Source organism: Colossoma macropomum, unplaced genomic scaffold (genome assembly GCF_904425465.1).
Source record: "Colossoma macropomum unplaced genomic scaffold, Colossoma_macropomum, whole genome shotgun sequence".
Classification (NCBI taxonomy): domain Eukaryota; kingdom Metazoa; phylum Chordata; class Actinopteri; order Characiformes; family Serrasalmidae; genus Colossoma; species Colossoma macropomum.
In genome coordinates, this window is record NW_023494806.1 from 30833121 (window position 1) to 30846970 (window position 13850).

At 38.3% G+C, this 13850-nt stretch overlaps 1 pseudogene; it reads left to right on the forward strand.

The window, feature by feature from the left end:
• Positions 1–76: 76 nt before the first annotated feature.
• On the forward strand, positions 77–12708 carry LOC118827076 (annotated as a pseudogene).
• Positions 12709–13850: the final 1142 nt, after the last annotated feature.

Consider the following 13850-nt stretch of genomic DNA (forward strand, 5'->3'; position numbering starts at 1 on the left):
CTCTAAATATATTTGTTATCAAGAGCTTTATTATGCATTAAACACACTATTAACAGAGACAATATTAATAGAGCTCATGAGACTGAGGGGACAGTCGTGGGCTGGAGGTTAGGGAAAGAGTTTGTGACCGGAAGGTCGTCGGCTGGATCTCCTGAGCCGACAGCATACGCCCGAAGTGCCCCTAAGCAAGGCACCCCACTGCTCCCCGGGAGCCATGGATAGGGCTGCCCACCACCCTGGGCAGGTGTGCTCACTGCCCTCCAGTGTGTGTGTTCACTAGTGTGCATGTATGTGGGTGTTTCACTGCACGGATGGGTTAAACGCAGAGGTCTAATTCCTCTGTGTGCAAACACAGTTGACCAATGGTTGTGAATTCTATTATTTTCCATTCTATAAGGTACCACTTTGAGACATGCAAACTCATGAACAGTGAAAAAGTTGACAAGTTCAAGATGTCTGGTCACCCAAACAAGGAAATATCAGTGAAACATGAAACATGAAACACTAACATGAAAATGAAGCATTGTGGTGCCAGTACAAGTCATGTAGGTGGTCACTTTGCTCTATAGGCCTTTCAAAAACCCAGTCATAGAGCGACACCTAGTGGCTCTACCAAACCACAATTTTGTAGATGTTTTAGCTTTAACAAGGTCACACATAACAAAGTCATGGGTGTTAATGGGTTTGCAAGAGCTTCTGCAGTTATAACATCCATTTAGTTTTCAAAAAGGAAACAAAATGTCACATGAAACTATCAGTGCAACGCACACTAGCACACTATCACCACGTCAGTGTCACTGCAGTGCTGAGATTGATCCACCACCCAAATAATACCTGCTCTGTGGAGGTCCTGACCATTGAAGAACAGGGTAACAAAGTATGCAGAGAAACAGACGGACAACAGTCTGTAATTGTAGAACTACAAAGTCTTCCTACATGGTAAGAGGAGCTGATAAAATAGACTCCAGTTTATAAATTTAAGTCAGTCCTCCTTAAAATATCAAATGTATTTACGATGTGATGACACATCTCAACAGATATACAGAATAATACTGACTACATATTACACCTGTATTACAGGTGTGGTTATCTCTGAACTTCTGCTCAGATCACAGAGATGAGGAAGAGGAGTGAAGTCTCTTCATTTGCTCTGACAAAGGCAGCAGCACAGGTAGTGGTCATTATGAGAGCGCATCAGCAGCTGTAAAATGAACAGCAAGTCACCAAACATTCAAACAATTTACATACCACCAACATAAATGGGAAGAGTTTCACTGTGATTAAACTTGCTCTGAGTTCTTTGAGGGGGACTTTTGTTAAATCAACTTTGTTTGCTTGTTCTGAAATCCACCTGGAGAGTTCACCTGATCCTACCAACATGTAATGCTGCACTGCTTCCCTAAATGTGGCTGCATGGAGGCTGGTGTTTATAACACCCTGATTGGGTTGGCACATTGGTGAAAAACCTTACTTGTGTTCATATTTATATAGTGAGGACTTGTAGAGAAAACAAACAAAGAGCACTGAGTAGAATTTAGAATTTGGGTTGAATAAAAGCAGTTTAAGTGTTTGCTACTGCTTGAACTATTTTTAGGGTGATTTGGCAAACTCTTCTACAGTGAATGAAAAAACTCCTCACATCAGAAAAACAGAATGATATATGTATGCTGTATAGGAACAAACAAAGTAATAAAAACTTAAAAATCCTCCACTTTACATCATCTAGCAGAGAAAAGGTCACAGATACTGTAAATGTGACTCTACCTGATCTACATTATTGGGCCACATGTTCTCTTCCACATCACACCTGATGTCCTCATATTGTTTATACATGTTTATACATGTGTTAATAACATGAGCTTTGCTCATAATGCACTGTCCATTGTGAACAAACTATCTCTAGAAGTGACCCCTTTTTATAGATGGTCAGTGTCTGAGCTGGACTGAGTAGAGGAATTAAAGTTATCTGGCAACCCTGCTAATTTCCTCAGTAGTGAGTTTCACTCTATTAGACAAAAAGTTTTACAATATTTTGTAAATTACAATATTTTTAACACTGCTAAGAAACGTTTTCAGTTCTCTTTTTCAAAACTTTTCACACAGTTCATACAACAGCACTCTGTTTGGACCAAACCATGAACAGTTTTCTCTTGTTAAGTGCAGATTGCATTCAGTGACCACAGTTTCCAAAGGTCTTTAAATCTCTTCTCAGTCTTTAACAGAACCGAGTATTTCTGTAGCTCAGACTGCAAACACCCACCTACACTGTTACACTGAACATGAAAATAAGCTGCATATCAATTTACTTAAACATGAATATCAGACTATCAAAACTCAAGTAATGATAATGTTTATGGAGACAAACTGCTGATTGAATGTGTGTAAACAGGCCAATCACAGCTGATCACCAGCTGAGCTGAAGGCCAACTCATGTATAAAATGGGGCCACTTCTGGAGTCATTCTGTTCACAGTGAACGGTCCATCATGAGCCCAGCACATAACAAAACCTGATATCTCCAACTTTCCAGGAGAAGAAAAAAAAACATCATTTACTTGTAATATAATTCAGTGGAACCAGACTTTTTTCCAAGTATATTTTGGCCATTTCTATTGGTCCATTCTTCATGAAATTTACACAAAAGGACAACAGGCATTTTCAAATTATGTGAAAAACTGAAAAATGGAGATTTGAGGTTTTGTTTCAGCAGTAGTGATATCTATATATATAGCAGTGATTTTCCAACTGCTTTTATTTAACTCAAATAAATATTATCAATGAAACGCTGCAAAGCAAAAAAAGTTAGTTTAGATGAACAAAATGCTTATTCATCCATTTAACTTTCAAGAACACTTCTTTCATTTTCTCCCTGTTCCACTTTTTACAGCGTTGTTCACATGATCAATATGATAAGACTAATAACAATGTGAAACAAAACTACAGAGCAAATAACTCTTCATAACTTCATAGATTCACATAGAACAGTGGATCTGCCTTAATGTTAACAACTGTCGATGTTTGGTTGTTTGTGCTGTGTTTGATAAAGTCTTCCTGTTATAAGAACTCTAGTGTTGTTCTGATGGAGTGAGTTGATTGTGATGTTTCTGCAGTGCTTTTGTGGCTGTATAGAATTTTGAGTATTAAATGAACTTCTGAGCTGTGTGTTTCTGCAGAGAGGGGTGTGAAGAGTTTCGAAAAAGCGAACTTGGCAATGAAAAATGCAGTTTCAAAGAGCGTCTGTTGGTCTGTTTCAGTATTTTTTTTTTTATCTGTTTCAGTCTCTCACTCTCTGCAGTACTTCTACACTGCAGTTACACCAGGAATAAACTTCCCAGAGTTCACTGCTGTCGGTCTGCTGGATGGAAAGCAGATTGATTACTATGATAGTAACATCAGGAAGTTGATCCCAAAGACAGTCTGGATAAAGAAGACTGATAATGATGATCCAGAGTACTAGAACACTGGGACACAGGGTCTGCAGGCTAATCAGGAGGTCTTCAAAGCCAATGTGGGTGTTCTAATGAAGCGCTTTAATCAGACTGAAGGTGAGTATAAACACACTGAGAGCTTATAGCACTGAACACCAGCTCTACAATAACATCTAAACCGTGAATATATAAAAATGTACCTTAAAAATATACTCTGACCAGCCCAGCTACTGACCATCTGTAAAAGGGGTTCCTCTGGAGCTTTTTTGTTCAAAATGCACAATCCATTATGAGCCCAGCACATAAACAGCAAGCGCTTATTCATATATGTAAAGAGAGATCATCTGGCCAAATGATGCAGATGCTTTAATATGAAGTCCAGTGTTGTTGGTTTCTATTTGTTCCTATACAGTAAGTACAGTTTTGTAGTGATTTTCTGATGTAGTGAGTTTTTTAATTCACTGCAAAAATAGTTTTTTATAAAATAGTGGACCTATCTGAATGCTTAGAGTTATTAGTGTTTAAGGTGGGTGTGCCATGATTGTACTGTTATAAGAACTCTAGTGTTGATGTTTTAATGGAGTTGATTCTGAGATGTTTCTGCAGAGTTTTATAGTTGTAGAGTGTTTAAGGTACAGAGAGGAGGGTGTTTTGTGTCCAGATCATTTCTAAACTTTATAAACATATAAACTTTGGCTGGATTCTCTTTGTACTTTTCACAGTTTGACCATATGAAATTTCATTTAATGCTCCTCATGTAAAAAGCACTCAGTACATGAATTGTTACTGTCATACTTTATTTCTTTGTTTACTCTGCTTGTGTCTCTGCAGGGGTTCACACAGTTCAGATGATGTACGGCTGTGAACAGGACGGTACTGGAAATAAAAGAGGATACTGGCAGTACGGCTATGACGGAGAAGACTTCATCAGTCTGGATGTGGACACTCTTACCTGGACTGCGGCTAACGCTAAAGCTGTTATTACCAAACACAAGTGGGAGACGGTGGGTGAAGCCAAGTTCCAGAAGACCTATCTGGAGAACAATTGTACTGAGTGGTTACAGAAGTATGTGGAATATGGCAGATCCACTCTGGAGAGGCAAGGTACAGTGATCTGATGTGTTACTGTAACTGCAGCTGAGTTTTGGAATAAATATTTCTAAAAGAAAAGCAACAGTGGGCTATATTACATATTAGTTACATTCAAAGTAACTAGATAAGTTGAAATATTACATGTGCTACTATATGACCCAGCATAAGCATTTATGAAATACAATAAATGAATGGAAACATGGTTCAAATTTGTAACTGTAAGAATTATACTACCCTATTTAATGCGTTTTTACTGAATGTATGAATGGGAAGCCACAGTGTTCTGAGAAAAGGCTCAAAGAGTGAACCGCAGATATTAAAACATCTGATGACCAACAGTTTCTTACTGACTGTTCCATGATATCAGCATAAATGTCACTGTAATATTCTGAACTGTACACATCTGCTGTACAAGGCTGCAATTAAAACAGTATTTTATCATATTTTCACAAACCAACTGTAAAGGTAACTCTGTGGCCAGTAGCAAATCAGTAGCCAGTACGTTACTGTAAATTTGCACATAAGTGTACCAAGCTTATAAATATGCTAATTATAAAAATGCATCAATGAACATATTTATTCACCATATTTTTCACTGTATATGCACAGAATATCTATAATATAATATGCATTTTAAATGCAAATTCACATTTTACAGAACATTTAGCTTTGCTTATCGTTTGCATACTTTTTTTAATAAAGATCACTTATACCTGAAAATACCAATAACATTTGTGTCAACACCTTAGTGTTCCAGCATTTAAACAATCAAATAAATTAATTGAAATAATATTTAAAAAAAAATGTTTTATTAAAATGTTTAAGACTTTTTTAACTGTTCTGGGCAGTCAGCTCAAGGCCAATCTCATAGTAATTTGCTGTGTTAGTACAAAAGCTATTTTAAGATGAGTTGATTTCACAATAGAATGATAAATGCAGTATTTTACAGTGAAAGCTTTGTGTTAAATATTGTGACTCTACCAACTAACTAACTGTTGAATGGTCTGTGCTGGTTAAGGAGTGTGTTAAGGGTTAAGGTCTGGTAGCGTTAATGTGTTTAACATGTAAATGAGACCATTAATTATAAACCACTTCAATTTTCAATTTCACTCTCTCCAGTCTCTCCTGAGGTGTCTCTGTTCCAGAAGGACTCTTCTTCTCCAGTGGTGTGTCACGCTACAGGTTTCTTCCCCAAAGCAGTGAACATCTCCTGGCAGAAGAATGGAGAGGATCTGCATGAGGATGTGGAGCTCAGAGAGACGCTACCCAACCAGGATGGAACCTTCCAGAAAAGGAGCGTTCTGACTGTCCCACCTGAGGAGCTGAACAAACACCACTACACCTGCATCATTCAGCACAGCAGCCTGGACAAGAAGATGGTGCTACAAGGCAATGATCACAGCGTTCTTTCAGGTAAGAGAACATTTCCACAGAATATATAAGGAAAGTAATTATATATCAATTTCAAAATTTATTCTATTAATGTGTCAGATTAAAGATGTCCTGATGTAACCCTCAGGTGTTTCAGATGGAGGGTCAGTTGGTGTGATCAGTGGTGGAGTTGTGGTTGTCCTTCTCCTTGTCCTCAGTGGCTGTGCTGGATGTATCATTTGGAAGAACTCTGGTAAGTGCAGAGAGATGTACATACTGAGCCAGAACACAGATTTCTTACACACAGTTCTCAATAACACAACATGTATTCAATAAAATGCATTTAAAGTTTTATCAGCTTGCAGGTGAGTAATCATGCTGTGGGAACATTGGAAAAGATTAAACTCTGGTTGATGTCCCAACTGGGTTGTTGTGCAACCCTTCCATTGGAACACTTGTTTGTTTGTTATTTTTTATTTTTGTTGTTTTTTTCTTGTTTTGGAGGTAATGTCGGGTGGAGATATAATTCTCTGGTGGACGACCCTGAAGTGTAGCCTTCAACGTCTCCCTGATCTGGGTACGCCTCTGAAGACTAGGTAGGCTTTAATAAGTTTTTTCATTAGGTATGGAGGAAGCAGAGTTTCTCAGAACCCAAGGAAAGTGTGTGTAAGGACCCCGAGAGAGTGGCTGCACATGCTTGTCAAGTGGCAACACAGTTAGGTGAATATATATAATAAATTGTAACATACTATGTATGGGGTTGGTGTTAGCAGGTGGGAATGTTGCAGCATTTTAAGTCTGCAAGTTGCCTGGTAGGCTATGTTTTTGTGGGGTGAGTTAGCATATATGTTGAATAGTTGTGTGTTTTTTGCTTTTTTTAAACCAGACATATGTTATGTTGTTAGGCAGTGTGTCCTAGACAGTCGCTGGACTTACTAGCATTTCATGGCAGTTGTCTACTGCTAAGTTTGGTTTAGATCTGTGCAGAAATTAAAGGTTAAGACCATTTTAGTTGGAAACTTATGGCTTGTTTTTGGTGTCAGAGTTGTTAGTTTTTTTTTGGGGGATTGTGTGGGCCATCTGCCCCGTTCAAATGCAAGGCATTGTTACTTATTGACCATTATGTGTCAGTCCACTTGTCATCAGGCAGCTTACTTTATGGTCTATATCTACAAAGCCCTTCTTAAAAGCATAGATTGACTTCATGCCTTTATTTGGAATCCCAAATACTCCACACCTGACATCTGAAAGATCAGTCTGATGAGCGGTCCAATTTTAAGTCTAAACAATTTTCTAAACCCTTGCGACAGCTTAAAGCGTATCTGTAGTGTATACCATCCCCAAAGTCAGGGTGCCCTGGAATGCTTTCATCAGATATTGAAACCCTTGTTGAGACCTTATTGTGCGGAACTTGTAGCTGATTGAGACGAGGGTCTCCCCTGGTTACTACTTGCTATTCGTGACATAGTGCAGGAGAGTGTTGGTTTTAGCTGAAATGAACTGGATTGCTCGTACAGTTTGAGACCACCTGCAGTTGCAGATGATAACTGAAGTCCTCCGGAGAATGTGTTGGTTTACATAAGTGGGTTTTGTAATATGTTAAATCAAGCTCACGCAGTGGCTCAAAACAATTAAGAAAGGCTCAGATTAAAATGCAGCATCTTTTTAATCTGAAAGCTCAATTTTGAACTAGGAGATCAAGTGTGGGCTTTGTTACTTGTTTTAAGCAATGCCTTTCAAGCAAAGTTTGCTGGTCTACATATCATTGCAACGATTCTTCCAGAGCAGAATTATTTGTTAAATACACCAGCGGAAGAAGGTACAAGTTAATCATGTTAACTTGCTTAAGCCATATCATTCTTCTATACCTTGTGTACCTGTTGGCTTAATCACTACATTACATTTGTAATTATGTTTGCAAATACCATTGGTAGGTGTTGTTGGGACTGCACGGGTGTGAAGCTTACCTGGATGATGTGGTCATGTATGACTGTACATAACAAGAGCACATTGAGCAAATTAAAGAACTTTTTACATGACTGCAAGCAGCTAATTGAACTATTAACTTTGCTAAAAGTGAATTTGGAAAGATTACAGTGACTTATCTGGGAATAATAATTGGGTATAGACAAGTGAGGCCTGTGGATGCTAAGCTCGAGACTATCTGTAATTTCCCTGCGTCGATTTTTAAGTATGGTTGTGTATTATTGGGGATTTTGCAAGAACTTTACCACAGTTGTTGCTCCTTTGACAGTCCGCTGATTGCCCCAGATTTCCATAAACCTTTTGGTCTGCAGTAGATGCCAGTAATTCTGGGGTGGGTGCTGTTCTTCCGCAGGTAGGCCCTGAAGAAATTGAATAGTGTGTTATTTTTCTAAGAAGTTTAAGCGACAATAGCAGGCCTACTCTACAATTGACAAAGAAGCTGTGGTCCTGATCCATTTATGTGGGTTCTTCTGTTGCTCCTGTCACTGTATGTAACAATCATAATCCTCTTGTGTTTATAGAGTGTATGAAGGACCAGAACCAGAAGATTATAGAGTTTAAATTTATAGCCTTTTAGTTTAGACATTAGGCACATTCGAGGCAGGGTAACATCATTCTTCATACTTGAAGTTTGAAAAAAAAAATAATAATCAACCATGTTCTTTGTCTCTTCTGTCTCTCCAGGTGATCGATATGAAGTAAACAGAGAAAAGGAGATGCCTTTTGTATGGATCCTTGAATCACACACTGAAATTGAGCATGCTGGATTTGGACACATTACTGCCCGAACTAAAAGTTTAGATATTCCTTCTTGATTAATAGTCTTTAATAAATGTTACATACACATCTTTACTACATTGTGTTTGGCCTCCTTTTTATACCTTAGACTTTAGTAAGTTGGCCATAATAATGTACATACATTACACATTTTATATCACATAATTCCATTATGTTGAGCCCTATGTAATGAATATTTTATAATACATCTATGCATGTGTGTGTGTGTATATATATATATATATATATATATATATATATATATATATATATATATATATATATATATCAGCTCCTCTTACCAAATAGGTGCACTTTTTAATTCTACAATTACACACTATATCATCTGTTTCTCTGTATACTTTGTTAGCCCCATTTCACCCTGTTCTTTAATAGTCAGGACCACCATAGAGCAGGTATTATCTGGGTGGTGGATCATTCCCAGCACTGCAGTGACATTGACGTGGTGGTGGTGGTGTCTTTGTGTGTTGCGCTGGTACGAGTGGATCAGAAACAGATTTTTTTATACAAGGTGATTCAAAAAGATTAATCTGATTTCAAAATGATTTATTTCACTTGTAAATCATTACAAAACAATGCAATACATTGTAAATGGTTTAAGTGAGCATAGTTTATTGTATAATTTTACAAGTGCTCAATATGACCTGCTCCAGCTGTACGGACTACATCAACGCGATGTCACTGTACTCGCGGCTCTTTCATTGCAATTTGGGAGATCATCCAGTGTTGTTGGGAGTGGTGGCACAAACAGAATCCTTAACGTACCCCCAACAAAAAAAAAGTCACACGGCACGAGATTTGGTGATGCTGGTGATGCTGGTGACCTTTTTCTTGGAACTGTTGGTACCAACAACGAATGCTCTGAGCTGTTGGAGGTTCACTGCCATACGGACAGTCAGAAACTCTATGACCCCCTCTTTCAATTGGTATGTGATTGGTTCCTAGGCGCCTCATGGTTGTAAAAATATGGCATTTTGAAATTGGATGAATCTTTTTGAATCACCCTGTATTATTAAACACACATATTCAATGCTTAAATAGTTGTAATAAGTCTGGACCTGTGGATGGTCACCTTCACTGAATGACCGACAAACTTTACAAACATTCAGTGCTCAGCAGCAGAAGAAGAAGTTATACTAAATTATATTAAGAACATAAAGGAATGAAGGAAAGATAAAGCCCCCAAAAGAAAAATAATAAATAATTAAATCACGGCAACACTTTACAATTTACCTAGTAACTACACAAATAAATAAATAAATATTATGCCCTGCATGTTTCTTCACTATGAATGGATTTAAAATATATATTTTAGGCCAAAATCTTCTAAAAATAATCATAAAATAATGTCTCCGACATTGAGCAATCATGTAGTAACTTCCTGTAAGGGAGCTTTTAGAGGTGGATGTCTGGTTCCGATCACCACCACTGTGAACAATTCTGACTCTGTTAGTTTCTCTAGAATGGAGCATTTCACACCAAACCACTCTGGATGACTTTTTTTTTTTTACATCTTAAATATTGAATTATGCAGAGATTTTGAAAAATTGGTGGAATTCCCCTTTAAAGCCTGTTAGCTTAAGAAAACGTGTGCAGTACTGATCTTCAAGCAAATATCCACAATAATGAAGTGGTTCAGTCACACTGAAGATGAGTCAGAGCTTTAAACACTGAACTCCAGAAATACAGTAACAGCTAAATATAATGTAGGAAGTGGAGGCACATTGGAAGAATCCATTTGCAGGTTTAATACAAAGTTCAATTATCCAAAAAAACTGAATCCAAGAACAGGCAGGGGTCATATACCAGGTAATCCAAGACATAAACATGCACAAAGTCCAAAAACACAATCCAAGATAGAAAAAGCCCAAAAAACAACCAAAAAGGTCAAAAAAGCTGGCAAACTGTTCAAAAGTACAAAAACAAGGCTCAGGATTGCAAGGAGAAAACTGGCAATGCTGCGCAAGGGAGAGAAGTATTTGTAAGGGAGGAAATCAGTGAAAGGGGAAACGTGTGAATAATGAGTGATAGACTCAGAAATCAGGGGATGATGACCTCTGGTGTCCAAAGTTGGTTGTGCTACTGACACTAAACAGTAAGTATGTAAAAAACACTTTTTTTCTGACTGCTGAGACACAATTTCTGAAATTATACATGATTTTCTCAAAACTATAAACAGAAAACCAAAACTACCCACAGACCTGGGCTTCTTATTCCTACAACAAAATCAAATACCTCACTTAAAAACATGTTATTGTCCATCTAGCCACACTTCTTATCATAAGAGAGTCTGGTAAATTTTCTTATGTAATGTGGTGAAGAAGCATCTACTTTGACAGGAATGGGTTGCTTGACTAACATGTAAAATGTACTCTGGCTCTTTTCAGTAAGTCAGATCAATCAAAAAGAGCTACTCTTTCAGCTTCTAAACAGCTCTTTATCCACAAATGTTGGCAGTTTTTCATTCAATTTTCACTGAAACTTTTAACTTGAAATAAACACTATTTATTTATAATAACTGTCAGTATACACTTCAAATAGTTAAAAAAAAATACCTGTACTGCCCTATACTGTACTATACACCTTTACTGTACTGTAAGATACTGCATTGTAATACACTATACTATACCATGCAACATAAAACCCCACTATAACATACAGTGCTGTACTTTACTGTAATTTACTACACTGTACCACAATATACCATACATTTAAAACATTTTGCTATACTATACTATACTGCACTACACCTATACTGCACAATACTGTACTGTACTTTACTAAACTGTATTGTGCTATACTGTTCTACCCTACAATATATTCTACTATATTATATTGCATAATACTATGCTTTACTATGCTATACTATACTGCATCATACGGATATTATACTATACTTTAATACACTATATCATTCTATGTTATGCTATATTATACTGTACTACACCATACTATACTGTACTTTACTATACTGTAATATACTACACTTTTATACTACATTTACAGCTTTTAGTTATACTCTACTGCATCATATTGGACTAAACTAGACTATACTCTGCTATATTGTACTGCACTATACTATACTAAACTATATTATACTATACTATACTATACTATACTATACCTTGTGTGGTGTTCGGGTCTGTGGGGCTCATTTTCAATGTTTACCTAACATATAATGTGATTTATATGTCGATTTATAGGCCTAACATATAATGCGATAATAATGCGATTTATTATTATTTCAACCCCAGATTCCTTTGCTTTTGCTCATTTTCTATGAAGAACATATAAAATAACACATTTTCAATGACCTCACACTGTACACCCCTACACAGTTATATTACACATGTGGTGTTCGGGTCTGTTCCACCACTCTGTCCTCTTCCTACATGGCCAGTGTGTGTGTGTGTGTGTGTGTGTGTGTGTGTGTGTGTGTGTGTGTGTTTTCTGCTGTTACTATTCATGCACAACTTGTTGCAACATTTTTACATTTCAAGCACCAAAACAAATAAATTGCTCTGCTTGTGTGGCTCTGAATCACAGTCGATCAAGATGACAAAAAGGATCTCTGCTCAGAGGGTTTAGAGATGATTTTCAAAGAGAGAGAAGCTTGGGAAGATAATGTAGAGGAAGAATTTGGAGATCACATTTCTGATTTAATTCTGAGTCCTGAGTCTGACAGTGAGTTTGAAGAAGAGAATGAAATTGACATTGAGCCAGCTCCAAAAACAAGCTCGTCAGCAGCCAGCTTCAGGGCCCCCTCGGCAGCCAGCCACAGGACCCACTCATCAGCAACCAGCCACATGACCAGCTCGGCAGCAGCCAACCACATGACAAGCTCGGCAGCAGCCAGCCACACGACCAGCTTGGCAGCAGCCAGCCACAGGACCAGCACGGCAGCAGCCAGCTACACGACCAGCTTGGCAGCAGCCAGCCACAGGACCAGCACGGCAGCAGCCAGCTACATGACCAGCAGGGCAGCAGCCAGAAACAGCAGCCAGAAACCAGCTCGGCAGCAGCCAGCCGCATGACCAGCTCGGCAGCAGCCAGCCACATGACCAGCTCGGCAGCAGCCAGCCACAGGACCATCTCCTTAGCAGCCAGCCACACGACCAGCTCGTCAGCTGCCAGCAAGTGGAGAAATATGGATGTGAAGAAATGGTGAAATTGAATGATCTTCTTGCCCAAAGAAAGAACCACCGTGCAGGACTGCCAATGTGATAAAGATGCAGCCAGAGCCAACACGGATGGCAGTTACTCATGTGAAGGACATCAAGTCTTCTTTTGAAATTTTCATCCCAGATAACATCCAGAAAATCATTCTGGATGGTACTAATTTAGAGAGAAGACATGTTTTTGGAGAGGGGTGGAAGGAGACGAACCAAACCCATTTATGTGCATACTTTATGCACGAGAGGGCCATCCGCTGACTCCAGAGCGATGGCCACGTAAGTAGTGGCAAAGATAGAAACGCTACAGCTCATTATGATAGTGCTACTGCTGAAGATTATGCGATTGCTAGCTTTTATACTGTAAATAGGGTAACAAATACTCATTCTATAAATATAAATGCTCATAGGTTACTCCCAATAGAGACTGTGTCTGTTCCCCGAATAAAACAAAGCATCAAAAAGCCTCGAAAAGTTTGCTTCAGTAACTTGATTAATATCAGACCAGTTATACCAGTTTGCAGTGACAGCACCTTTGGTCTAAAACTAGGACTGCTTAATATAAGATCCCTTACTCCTAAAGCTGTCGTTGTTAATGAAATTATTACCGATCACAGCTTTGATGCTCTGTGCCTCACAGAAACGTGGATTAGACCCGATGACTACTTTAGTCTAAACGAAGCCACACCCCCAGGCTACAGCTATGCACATAGCCCTCGTTTAAGCGGCCGAGGTGGAGGTATAGCAACCATCCATACTAAAGCTTTAGGCGTGAGGCAGAAAGTAGGCTATACATTCTCTTCTTTTGAAGTTCTTTTTCTTAATATAAGTGATCAAGGAACACATAAAAATTCCTTTACACTAATTACAGTCTACAGGCCACCAGGGCCGTATTCTCAGTTCTTACAGGAATTCTCTGAGTTTCTATCAAGTCTAATAACGCTTTCAAATAAAATAATAGTTGTCGGAGATTTTAATATCCATTTAGACAATCCCCAAGATGC